Source organism: Condylostylus longicornis, unplaced genomic scaffold (assembly GCF_029603195.1).
Source record: "Condylostylus longicornis isolate FDR11 unplaced genomic scaffold, ASM2960319v2 ptg000044l, whole genome shotgun sequence".
NCBI classification, from domain to species: domain Eukaryota; kingdom Metazoa; phylum Arthropoda; class Insecta; order Diptera; family Dolichopodidae; genus Condylostylus; species Condylostylus longicornis.
The window spans coordinates 7,647,319-7,661,977 of NW_026578013.1; the positions used below are offsets into that span (position 1 = coordinate 7,647,319).

General features: G+C 26.0%; 1 protein-coding gene across 4 annotated transcripts in view; it reads right to left on the reverse strand.

Moving 5' to 3' along the window:
• LOC129610460 (protein phosphatase 1 regulatory subunit 12A) overlaps window positions 1–14,659 on the reverse strand; it is a 249,434-nt gene that overhangs the window by 103,339 nt on the left and 131,436 nt on the right. For all 4 annotated transcript variants that reach the window (XM_055523061.1, XM_055523060.1, XM_055523062.1 and 1 more), the window contains one exon: window positions 278–351. The gene's annotated coding sequence lies outside the window, so the exon portion shown is untranslated. The remainder of the gene's footprint in view (window positions 1–277; window positions 352–14,659) is intronic.

The following is a 14,659-nucleotide window of genomic DNA, read 5'->3' on the forward strand; positions in this document are numbered from 1 at the left end:
ATGGCGTAGAGTAATTATGGGTAGAGTTATTCAATTCATTTTTATACAAGGGAGATAATGACTCTCTTAAAATCTTCAATCAGTAATTACGAGCTGGAAAAGTGCATTGAACTGGTCTGTGGTTTACTCAATGAATTATATGAAAAGTATGTATGTAATCGAATTAATACAAATATTATGAAAAAGTAATTTTAACTTATGCAGTTAAATAATTTTAAAATTTATGCCTATAACTTTTCAATATAAATTTATTTAAAAAATTTTGTGTATAACTCACCTTTAACAAATCATTGTGTCGAATATGTGACAATTAATTTAATTAATAAATTCGTACAATAAATCCTTAATATCCTGGAAATAAATGAAAAAAAATTTTTTGAAATTAATACATTGATAAACACTTTATAAAAAAATATTGAGTAACAAAAAAAAATAAAATTTTTCTTTTATTATTAAATTAATTAAAATTAAAAAAATTTTCTATGACAATTTTTTTATTTCTTGTATTTTTATAATTTTTTTAATTAAATTTAATGGTGGTATTGTTTTAATATTAAATAAATTGAATATGTATAAATTACATATTTACAATTAATCACAATGAATATTTAAAATAAATATTGAAATTATAAATCGTTTGATGACCGGAAACGAAAAAAATATTTAATAAATTTAATTAAAGTGAATGTGTTTTTAATATTTTTCACAGTTCATACTATGCAAAAAGTTGTTAAGCTCATTCAAAATGAGATTTATTTTCAATACTACAGTACTATGAAAGGGACAATAAAAATGGCTACATAAATAATATGCCAATCTACTAACAATTTTTAGAATGGTTAGTTTGAACTCGCTTATACAAAGCTTAAATAATGTAGGCTTAATAATTTCCAAGCTATTATCAGATTACTTTAGGAGTTGTATAGTGGCTATTGTAAGAACTCATATATAGCCACAACTAAAATTTGAGTGGGATACTATAACCTTATTATTTTATTTGTTTTTGCAAAATTTCGATATTGTTAATTATAGTTCGCAAAATTTAATTTTTCTACAAAAGAGCTAATAGCTCATATCGAGTTTATTTGTATTACAATAATATTTATTTTATTCTAATTTTTGTATAATTAGTTATGATACCACTAAGCAAAAGTAATACAATGCAAATTGCAAAATCAAAGCAAAAATTAAATTCAATGTAATCACATATTTCAATTCAACAAAATGTGATTCAACAAGTCAATAATTCAAGAAACAATTAATTGGTTTATAAACAAACTGATAGATAAAAAAATCAATAATTTATTCAAACTTAATGTACGTGTATATCAGTTGATTCATAAAATAAAATTCAGTAGATATTCTTTTGATAAATGTTGTATATATGTACCATAACCAAATCACAAAATCCCCACAAAATCTGCAAGTGTCCTCACTTTCCCGGACCAACCGACTGTGGTGTCCTCTAAGTTTTCAGTGACCCGATAAGATAATAACTCTTTACAATTGGTTTACCAATAGTTAATGGGTTGCTGATTCATCGCTGGGAAGAATGCACAGACATTGCTAAATCAACCCAGAATATCGATGTTTATATCTTAAACAGCTATTTCTTAGCGTAAATTTCTATTCTTTTGATTTTTCAATATCTTCAATTTTGATACTGCTAATTCTCACTACCAAAGGGAACTGATAGCTGTGTTGTTATTACTAATTTTCGGAACACCTGTTTTTAAATAAAAATTCTAATAATAATCTAACCACACTCAAAATATTTCTCCAACATCTTTAATTTATCACCTCAACAGTTTTAACGCCGTTTACACTCTTTCTTTAGTACAATTTTTTCTTCATAAAATCCCAATTTTTTTCTCGGAGCGCCAAGACAAAAACAAAAAATAATTGAATATCATTTTCTGTTTACCCATTACTCTTGGAAACAACATTTTAATGAAGCAGCTACAAAATTTCAGAAAAAAAAATTAATTTCAATTTTACGAATTTTCATTCCAAAGAAAACTTTTTTCATTTTCAATAAATTTTATTATTTTTTTTTTTTTTTCATAATACAAAAAACTTTTCCAGTACTTTAGATTGCTATGACTTCAGATTTCTATGCGGTTTTTTTTGTTTTCAATTTACTTTATTTCTAATAATGCAATTTTTAAATAATTTCAAAGTAAATGTCGCTACCACAATACCACCATTCATTTTTAGAACTCATAATTTCTACTCTTACACTTTAATGTTTTATACAAAGCAATATGAAATCAAACACCCAAACCATTATTAATGTATAATTATAATTACTTCATTTAAAGGTATCCTTAAAATGTCCTTGATATGTCTGAACATTATAATTGCATATTATAAATACAAAAGTGAGTGTAAATTTACACAGTGTGTCTAAAAAATTCTCAAATTATTGTTAATAACATTGGAAAAATATTGGAAAATTTTCATATTATTACAGTTTATTTATTCTTATTTTGTATTGAATTCAAATGTAATATGACAAGGATATAAAAGGATAAAAATTGGTATTTTTTTCAAAAATAATCGAATGTCTTGTTGTTCAATAATTGCGCGAAATTCCATCATGTACCAATGATTAAGCGCTAGACCTCAGGAATTCTTTTGTCAAATTTTTCATTCCATTTCAATGCTCTGTACAATGTCAAATATAATTTTCGCAATAAACAATCGTTCTCGGTCGCGATTTCATATCGTCACAAATTTTTATCCAACAAACAAAATCTTACGTTTTATATACATAGATTTTATTTATAATTGGACAAAGTTATTAGACTGACCATGTGTCCATAAATACTTTTTTAAAAATTCTATTTCCATTATTTCATCGCTCTATTTGTTTAGTATTACTCGCACACACACACACGAGTATTATTACAATAGAAATGAGAATGAACTTAAATAAACTGTTTTTGTAACATTTCTATACCAGCAGAAATTTCTATACCGTATTACATTTTAGACATTTTTATAAAATTATTTTTGACCCCAGAGTTATAAATTTTTGGATTGTTAAAGATGAAAAAACTTTTGGAAAAAAAAAATACCGAAAAGGATAACAAATCGGGATAACAAATAAAGATTTACAATTTTTCAGCATGACATAATAAAGAATCAGTTCAAAAAAGCAACATATGTAATACAGGATAATCTTATATGTATTTAGAAAAACAAAAAAAAAATAAAAATAACAAAAAAGAAGTTCAACTACTCGTATAACAAATAACAGTTTTATTACAGGAAAAGATGATAACAACAAAAAGCAAGTGCAAAAAGAAAACAAAATCCTTGACGAATTAAAAGAAAATAAGAGTAGGAAATTACTAGAGTAAAATCATGATCGTAAAATGGTCGTATTTCAAATATAAAAGATGAAAATTTTGTTATGGCAAAAAAAAAATATAATTCTGACTTAAAGGATAATATAAAAGAATATTTGTGTAATTTTTATTTTTTTATTGATAAAGTAAATATGATTGTATATAGAGTGACTAGCAAATAGCATTGCGTACCTGAGTGTTATAAAAAACGGAAGTGGTAATAAGAAACAGTAAAAATTGACATCGAGACATGTTTCATCAAATCACTATAGATTATCATGGTGCTCATCAGAGGGCAAATATTTGTAATTAACAAAACCTGAGGCCATCTTTATCTGCTATTTGCTTAGTTGGTGGTAACAATTAGCTAATAGCAGTGTCGTTACTGCGGTCGATATATTTGTTCCATACTATATAATTGCTACAATACTTTATTTACCGCCACGAAATGTACTAAATCTTTTGTTTGAATTCCTTCTGTGCGCCATTTTTTGTGATATGGCTACGGTTGCTGTTGTGATATTTTTATACAAGTTATCTGGAATCGATAACAAGTTATCTTTCTATTTCTTTCTTTCTTGTTCTGTTTTTTATTTGGTATTTAAGTTTACAATCCCTTAGGGAATTAATTCTTTGTTATTCTAATTAAATACACCAAGAAATTAAAATCATTTTGCAATGCAGTGATTATGTCGCCTCATTTTAGTGAGTTGAAAAAATTTTAAAAATTTATTTATGAGGACACATTTTAAAAGGCTTGAAATTAAAAGTACAAACCCTTAAATAACTCTGTACCTCTGTACTCTGATAAATATTATATGTGCAATCAATAGTTGAAATCAAAACAAAATTGATGGAAACTTGAACTTCGTTTCCCTGTTTTTCTATTATTTTTTGTATTTGTTCTTTTTTCTCATATAAGTTATTTTCAACATTTTATTTTCTTCCTTCTTCAACAAATATTTGATAATAAGGATAATAAACTTTCTGAAAATTTTAGTGATATTTCGGACCTTTAAATAAAATTATTACTAAAAGTAAAATTGTGTGTATATACATGGATGTATGTATATGTTTAAAAAAATTTGTGACCCTTATTGAATTTGTTACCGTTAGTTAGAAAATTTTAAGATTAATAAATAAATTTCAATTGTCAATTGAATGAATTTGTTGAAGTTGAAATGAAAAAATATCCCATCAAACACACATACACTTACCGACATACATATGTACTATGTTTATATGGATGTGAATACTTATATGTCTACATAATATCGTGTATAATATCAATTTATAAATATTTATGTGAAAATCGAAACCTTAAAAGAAAGTTTTTCTTAATAAATCTTAAAAATTTTTACTTTGAATGAAAAAAATAGCCTCAAGGTTACTAAACTACTTCTTGTATATTTCTTAAATGCTCTAAATAAATTTTTTATTTGGAATTGAAGGTCTTTTGGCATTTTTTAGATATCTTAAGGATAGGAAAATTAAGGAAAAACTTAAAAGATTTTCAACATAAAATGGTTATTGCTTGCTTTTATTTTCGTTCATGAATAATTTCTGTCTTATAAATCCTAATTTAGAAATTTCGTTCTCAATTACGATCTATATGACTGTAAAGAGTAAAATTTCTTGAACATTCCGCATTATACTTTTGCCTTTCACGATCAAATTTGCTTGGATGTAATTCAAACATTGTAATTCATTTTATGCAATTTTTATGGGACAACTACATCTTTACTTAATTAAAGTGGATAAGACTAGAAGTACAAATTGCTGATTGCCATATTTGCAAGTAAAATTAATTTTTTATTGCAATATTTGTCGCTTTCCAAATAAATCAATTTATAAGCTCGCTATACTAATTTTCGAATTTAGAATTATAAGGACACAATAATTATTCGAAATTCTATAGCATGAGGTAATCTATGTAAAATTCTTTGCTAATCCTCATATATCTATTCCTCATTTTTTCATTTTTTGAGTTATGATTTGACCCTAGGTTTATAAAATTTTTTAAGCATCTCTTTTAATCACTTTTCATTAATCCTATTAGGTTTGGAAAAACGTGCAGTCTTAGAATAAAATCAATCGATTTTATTCTACTTCCCACATTGTTCCATGTCCACTATTCAATACTATACATCTAAATTTTTCTTGGATAAATCAAAGAGGAGCAGTTGTTTATTTCAAACAAACTTATATTTAGAGAAGAGGAACATTTTTAACTGGATGATTGCTGAAAATCACTTCAACAGTCAATTGTAGAACTCTTAAACGTTCAAAATGATTAAGAACGCAATTTCAATTTCCATAAATCTAAAATATTTAATGAATTTTTTTTTCTTATTAATGAAAATATTTTAATTAATTAATTTTTTTTTGTTGTTGTTCAAACTACCAAAAATTGCAAATTTTATTTGAAAATTCATTTATTTTTAATATTAATGAAATTTTTAATCCTTAAATCGTTTAATTTAATTGCATAATTAAAAACGTAAATTAATTAAACTAATGTTAAAGAAACGATATAAGAGAAAGAATTAAATTATTAATTTTTTTACAATAATTATAAATCCTTCACTTTAATGATCCTTTTTATATCCTTGAAATTCAATTATAAAATTCCATCATATTTTCCAATAAAAAGGTTAAATATCTTTAGGGTTTTTAATTTTTTTTTTGCTTCTTCTTAATTTTTAATTATGATTTTTCTTTTTCACTTTACTCCCATTTTTCATTTGAAAATGGCCCTATTACCGTAAAATTCAATTATATACTTTTAAAGAGCAATATTAATTTTTCTAGTTTTATAACCTTAAATAATTAAGTAATGTTCAGTGTAATAAAGGATATATTTATATAGATTGTTCTTTTTCAGAGAAATTGATATGAAAAATAATCCAAAGACATTTCTTAAACAACCAGTTACTGGACCAGTTATCTGAGTCTTAAGAAAATTTAAAAATTCACCTGGGTTTTAATAGCAGTATAAGATTTTCACAATTCAGAAAAATTCTTAAAAAAAAGTGAATTTCGGCATTGCCAATATACTTAACAACCATTCTTAAAAAATTAGACTGTATAGCTGCGAATATTTGCTCATTACGCTGTATTGGCCAGAATTTGACTCGCTGACTTTTAAGGGCGTGTTGTTGGAAATAATTAACATCTACCCCTTCTATTGGCAAAACAATAACTTTCATTACATGTCACAATAACTTCAAAATATAGTAAAAGTCGACTTCTGTCATCCTGAAAATCTAATTCCTATATTTAACAATTTTTTCTATATTTTCTAATCTTAAATTTTAAATTCAAAAATAGAAATTCCTTATTCTAATTTTAAAAATAAATTTTTTACATTTTTATTCAATTTTCATTTATTTTTATTTTACTTAAATTTGCATTTTTTCTAAACTCGTTTAATTTTCGTAAAACCTTCCCTAACAAATTCTTTTTTTCGATTTAATACCTTTTACATAAAATCTACTTTTTCAACCGATAAATCGATTTACATACATGAAAAACCAACAACAACAACAGCAAATAATTTTGTAAGAAAACCCAAAATCGATACAAAAACAAAGGTGTTATCGTAAATACAAAACTTTTATTGGAAATATGGCAAGGAAGACGGTGTGGAAAGAAAAGAAAAAATTTATTCAAAAATTCTTTAAAATTAAATTTAGAGAGAAAAAATTTTTCATACATGATTTTTCTTTACAATCGAAAAACGCTCAACAGTAGAAAAAATCATCTACTTTTATCGATTTTACTTTATCTAATTTTCAACCCACATCATCGCAAACTTGAAGTCAAAACAGAATTTATGAAATTTATTGAAATACAAAAGAAAATTATTTATTTTTTTTTTTTGTTCTTTAATATGAAGGATGTGCAACGAAATCAAGAAGAAAAGGGAAAATTTTAAAATATTGTTAAAAGATTTTTGGCTTTTGTTACGATTCATTTTCCTCAAGACAGCATTAAGCGCATATCCTTCGAATAAAAATTAAGAAATAAAAGAAAAAAATTGAAATTTATGAAATAGTGTAATTCTTGATTAATTTTTGGGAGGGGAAATTCAAAATATTCACCATTCAGTTTTGGTGAAAAATATAGAAATGCTAACGAATTAAGTTGCAATCTTTTATTCCGTCTAATGGGATAATTCTAAAGATTTTTTAATTAAATATTTTGAATTTCCAAGATTGATTAATGAAGTCGTCTTCTAATTCTATATGCCCCGAATATATATTCGATACCGAACTTGCAGTACCGAACATGGTAATAAGATTCACAAAAGATCTCTGCGGTACATTTTGATTTTATTTAGCAATTTTAGTATTTTATGTAAACCTTTTATGTAAAAGCAATGAATCCATAATTCCTCGATTGATAATCCAACCTTTTCCAATCGGATAAAAGAAGAAGTTAATTCAAAACGAATAGATTTTATTTCAATTCTCTTGCTTTATTTCTTGACCTCATAAATTTTTTGGAATATTTTTTGGAATAATTATTCGAATACGTTCTCTTTATGACAAAAGATTTGGAAATAAAATGCAATTTTATACAAAATCAACTGTGCGAAAATCATGTTAGACAATGCAACCGGAAAATAATAATGTCATTTTGCAAACATACATTAAATTTATGAAAAAAAAAATGTGACATTCTGGTGATCTTGAAAAGAAGAAAAGATGTTATTTGACAATATTTTTCTCATACAATGCACAACTTTGATTTAAATTGAAAATTTGAATTACATATGAAATAACAAAGAATTTAATATATAAAACTGAAAATAAGAAAATTTATTTACTCAATAGTTCGTTTCTAGAAGTAATAATCTGCTTTATTTTTTGCAAATTATTTAATTGCAAATTTGTTAGTTGGTTGACGTGACTGGTGCAGCGGATTTATCGCACGCCAATTAGCATAAAGGTGCCGTTTTGGGACCACTACCCCATGATCAGGCTGTAATGGAGCGCACGGTTACAGGTGACCACACTTTTCTCTTAAGCAATCTATCTAAATCACTTTTGCTAATCTTCGATATCTCATGCAGTCGCGTCGCAATTGCTCTGCCCCATGTCACCAGTCTGGCCAAGCCAAAGTCAAATTGCAAAATAGATTCTAAGTATATTTAGTGTGGTTATGCATCGTGATCTATTAAGGTCCTAATATACTTATGCGTACCAAAGATCTCGACGAGAGTACACTTTTAATATAAAATGAAACGATCGTTTGAGTCGTAAATAACTTAAAATTTTTAAAATGCAATAATCTAAATCTTTATTATTTTGAACCTGTTTTAACCATATTAAGGGAAGCCCTTATAAAAGCATGTACATTTTTGGATAACTCTACATTAAAAATTATTGGAAATGTGTAAAATAAAGTAGGAAAAATTAAATTTATTTTACATGTCCCTTTTTTCAATAAAACATGGCTTGCAGTAAAATATCCTTGAAATTATGAACAAATACTTGAACTCTAAATTCACATTATTAAAAAAAGAAAAACAAATAACAGATAACATGCTATTGCAATTTTGTTTTAAAAAATTGGTTAAATTTCTATATTTCTTGTTTTTTAATTCTGGAAACTACATGCTTTCTATATCTTGGAAAAACAAGCATAAATTGAAAAAGGATGTATTAGGATTTTTTTTTCTATTTTGCATTATAGGTAAAAACGTAATTGGGTATAACAATGACAATATTTTACATGTAATGTTAAAAATTTTAGAATAATTCCAAGAATTTCTTAATAATCCGAAAAATATAATCTTTTCATAAAACTAAATACATAAGGTTTCCAAGTATAAATTTTGAATATTTTCCGTACATAGAGTCCATTATACATGCTCGTGCATACATGATTATTTTATAATATTGCCTATATAATCTTAGTTCCATTTATTGAATAGTTATGTATGTGACCCACAAAAAAATATTAAATTGGAACGAAAAATATGCTATTATTGTTTAAATGTAAAAAATGTATATAGCTAATGCTGCGACTTTCATCTTTATTCCTTGACCTGCTGATTTTCGTATTTGCAGAAATGGAAAGGTAACATCATACAAATTGATCAACTTGCCTGTTTTCCGAATACGAAAATCGTTTCTTCCTAAATTCGTACGTTTGTAGAATATATTTTTTATTGCAAAGGGAGCTTAACTACCAAATATTCGTCTAGAAGAGTAAGTGGCTAAATTTACGAACTGCTACAAATGGATTTGGCTTACACAGATCTTAAGTTAACTGGAACTTCTCATAACAATCATAATCCAAAATTCGAGAAATTTCTTTTTCTCTATACTGCTTACGCGGTTTCATTAAAATTTCCAATCATTCAACCAAGGTTTCAGATAACTGTACATCAACCATACTTTCTTAAAAATGAATATATATGAATGCACTAATATTTATTTAGATGGTCACAACATACAAAATGGTAAGTTAAATTTAGATGTAGTGTCCAGATTAATTCAATTGATTTTATAATTCGAACCATTCGCAGGTTACGACTTGTTTCTGCTTTAAAAACTGGGTTATGGAGAAGCGTGTGATGATTTGAAGAGAGAATATCAAAATTTTAAAGAGAGAGAAATTCAAAATTAATTTATAATTCTTAAAAAGCTTAATTCTCTCCTGATGTATAATTGCAAGCTATTTGTTATCGTGCTTCTTGCTGCGACACATTCGTATTCATTTTTGAAAAAATATTTTTCTATTATTATTTAATTAAATTTAACGCAATTATAACTGTAATGACATTGACTATCACCATCTTACTTATTTTAATTGCAATTTTCACTTTCTTATTTTTAGCACTTTTCCAAAAAATTTTTGAAAAAGAGTGCTTATTAGTTTCACTCTGTCCGTCCGTCTGTTCGTGTGTCTGTTTACAAAAATTTCTACACCCTGGAAGATAGAAAGCTAAAATTTTATATGTGCATAGATCTTTACCAGAAACTTATTTTCGTAAAACAAAATTTTAACCTATCTCTCCCCCCCTCTAAAAGTTATACCCCTCTAAAACCCAAAAAATGCCCATTTTTTAATTATTTATTGCAAAGAAACCATAAGCACTTTTTAAATTTTGCAAACGCAGAAAGGCAGTGGCTGGCTTCGCGGCATACCATTTCCTCCGAGCTTTAAAAAAACAAAATGGTCGTTAATATTTACAGTTATCTAAAACTCGTTTAAATTTTTGATGCCGCTTTTCTCCTAAACTGTACGTCATGGAAGTCTGAAGTTTTAGCAGCTTTACACCCTCCATCCCCTCTCAAATTATCGCCTTTCGAAATTTGTAAAATTCGAAATTTTGGTACCTTATATTTTCGAAACTGTAAGCATTTTCAAATTTCCATAAACGCAAAAAGCTAACGGTAAATTCCATGACATTAAAAAATATAATTACTTTTCTTAACTCACACAATTAACCCTTAAAATCGAGCATTATGTTAACCCCTCTTTACATTAATTTTTATCTATTTCAAAGACTGCATAAATCGTTCATCCTAAATATATGCAATCCTAGAAATAGTTTCGTTTATGAATGAAAATAAATTTAATTGTGTGGTAGAATTACATAGACTGTATTTAAAAGAAGTATTTCCATTTGTTGAAAGGAAAAGTGCTACTATACAAACCATTGGTTTGACCCAACTTTATTTATCTTCTTTACAATTTTATGATTGTTTCCATTTTATGCTTCGCATAATTTTCTGAATTCATTTTACATTTGAGTGAATGTGTGTGTGTGTTTTTATATTAAACCGCAAGTTGTAATTATTTCAGTCATTCTTATTAATAAGTCAATGAGTTTTATTGACATTAATTTTTGTATAATTATACAAATTCAAGTAAAATATATGTATATGAAATGCAATTACTAATACATTAACATTTTTGAATAAATAAACAAAATATTTAAAGGTACTTAATTAATTTGAAGGTTTTAAGATTTTCTGAGTTTTCATAAAAAAAATATTACAATTTGCAACAATAATTTTATGTGGAATGTCAGAACAGTGTTAACAGTTTGTTTGAATGAACTGAATTAATTGAACTTCTCGAATGCTGTTTGATAATTTGCAAGTGACTTAAGACACATATGTACGAGTTTTTAGAAACAGTAACTATTAATTTGAAAAATAATTAATCTAAGTGAAATTTCTTAATTGATTTGAAATAAAATTTCAATAAATTCTATCCAAAATTTAATTTAATAAAAAATCTTCACAATATTAGAATTCTCATTTGAAAATTGTATATGTCACAAACACAAGAAAACTAACAAATGAAAATGTTAGTTTGAACAGTTGAAGTTGATTCGGTTGAAGTACTTCAATGAGAGCTTTTCCAATAAAAACAAAATTTTTAAAATAAAATTTATTTTTGTTATAGTTAAAACATAAACATTTCTACAAAAATATTGCATTATCTATACAATATGGATTGATATTAAGAAAAATTTCGATTTGAGGATTTAAAAATAAATATTTTAAATAAATATTTGTAGAAGAAAAATAGAATTGCTTTGAGTCTGGAATAACAATTATTTTTTAAGAGTTTTGGGAAAAGCAAAGAGTACAGAAACCAAACCGCATGAAATCGATTTTCAATTTGTATTCAAACTAAGAAATCTAAATATTTGCTACTTTTAAAGAAATTCTCAATTGAATATTAATGGCGTTTAGTTAGAGAGACAATAAAAATGAAAAATAAAATTGAATAAAAAGTTTTGTTTTTTTATAGAATTGAATTTAAATTTAATTTTTATTTTTATTATGAAGAATTTTTAGAAAATATACAATTATTTCATGTTTTATTGATTTTTTAGATTAGAATTGCTACAATTATATTTAATTTCTGTGTGGCATTAAAGGTGTTGAAGGTGATTTTCATACTCAAATCAAAAATTATACAGGGTGATTAACCAACAAGTTAAGAGCCATATACCATCAGGCAGAGATTCAGAAACGGTTGCCATTTAACACTATGTTGCGAACAAAAATTTTACAGATTTTCGATCTCATATCCTATGGTATACGGCTTCTAACTTGTTGGTGAATCAACCTGTATAAAGGCTTGCTCAATATTCAATATTTTTAATATGAAAAGTCATGATGAACGTTCTCATAAATTATTTATATTTTATTTTGTATAATGTATGTATGGTTCGCAACTTTATAGCCTTTAAGAAGAAAGGTTTAGTTCATGCTGACAAATTTTATACTTAGATATAAAAATTTAGGACGTTTTTGTGACATCACTGCAAAAAGCAGCTTGTTTTCACGTAAAGAACTTTTAAAGATCCACTCTCATATTGCCAGCATAAAAATTAATGCTGCCAATAACCAGAAACTGACTAAGCTAAAAATACAATTGAATTATAATCAAAAGTGAAATAAACTATAATTATAAAGTGAAGATGAAGGAATCAATGTAATAAATTAATTTTCTATACAAATTCGACGCGTGCCAAACAATTTTTCACTGTATGCATCAATAGTTTTAACATAATTTCTTTCGAAACATAGTTTTAGAGAAATTAATCTTATAATATGGCTTTAATAGAATAATAACTAAAGAAGACTGCATATATCGCCCCCATTATTCAAAATTAAAAAGTATATTGGAAGGTCACAAAATTTGCAATATTCTGATTGTTTCAGGCCTTGTAGTTATGAGGAATGTTTAAAAATCATTCTATTCAAGAAATGTTCCCCACCTTTCATAATATTCTCTTTCCTATGGTTGCAGAATTTGACCATAAAGAATTTAATTTTCACCTATAAAATTTATATAAGGATTGTAAACTGTCTGTCATGTAACCAACTTTTTAAAACGAAAAAAAAACTACAGGAAAATAAAGTCAAAATTTTCTGTCAACTTACTTTTTCTTTTATGCAAGAATAAACAGAGTCTTTTGAATTGGATAGCAGGCAGCATTTTCTGGTGCCCAATATTGATAAGAGACCAAAAATATAAAATTATTTTTCATAACTTTTTCAAAATAAAAAAAAATCAACCGTTTTTTCTTTTATTCCGGTTGAAATTTACAGGAAAAAATTTTCTTTGAAAATTAGTAAGTTTTTCTGGCCTTAGAAATTCACAGAAGACATAAGGAAATTTTTCACGAAAACAAAAAAAACCAATATTAAAAAAAAGAAAAAAACATTTTCACGGTCGTCAGTTTCCTTCCTTCAAGTTTTCTTTTAAAAGAATTTTTTTTTCCAGAAATGCTTTTAACATTTTAGAAAAATACAATATAAAGGAAATTACCACAAAACAAATATTTTGTGGTCAAATATTTTATTTAACGTTAACACCTTAATTTAATCGGTCGGTCCCCAAATTCTGAAATTAAAATTTACTTTTTCTAAGTACACGAAGGTGTAAAATTTACATTTTTCTGTAAAAACACAAAATTATTGCGTGAATCGTTAAAAAATGTGGGTGTAGGGCTTTCTATAATTAATGCTATGGGGAATTCATAAAATTTGGTTTGAAATCTCTAGTCTATTTTGAAAATAACTCTAAAGTTTAGAAGAGTTCAGAACCGCGAACAACTGCAGTGATATCTTTTGGGAAAAATTATTTCTATATAATTGTGTATAGATAGCTACATCATGTCACCCATCTGCTTAGTGGAAATTCAAAAAGACACAAAAGTAGATATGTGAACAGACTTTTGAGACCATGGAATAATCCTATGTTTTTCTTATGGAGCATGGAAAAGAAAAAAACACAGGACGATAAAATCTGACTTTAGTTCACCGTTCCGTCCGGTACTGATACTCAGTTCAGGTTCATGTGAAGACGGTAAAATCAAATTATTTGTCTCATCATTGCCTCCCCGCACTTTAGCAGTTTACGATTCTTATCAAACGTTTTCAACGTAATTTTAAACTAGAAAAAAAATTAAAAAGCAGTTATAAAAATTTCTTGATTTTCTTTGAAATTTTTTTTTTTAATTTATTTATTCCTCTATGAACACCTGAAATATTATCCTTTTTCTATATACTTTATAAGTCTAAGGTTTTTTGGTCTTTTGTATTTTCTTTCTATCTTTTTTGTGCTTGTTGTCGAAAGTTGATTCTTTCCTTATTAATTTTTCATAATATTTTCAGCTTTCTCTTTTAAGTAAATTATATTAAAAAAAACTTAATTAGTTTCGGTTGTATTTTTTCTCTTTTATCGTTCTCTATAGTTTCCTCCCTTCTTAAACCGAAATTGCTGGAAATTGACTTTTGTATTTTCTAGATACAACAAAAAAT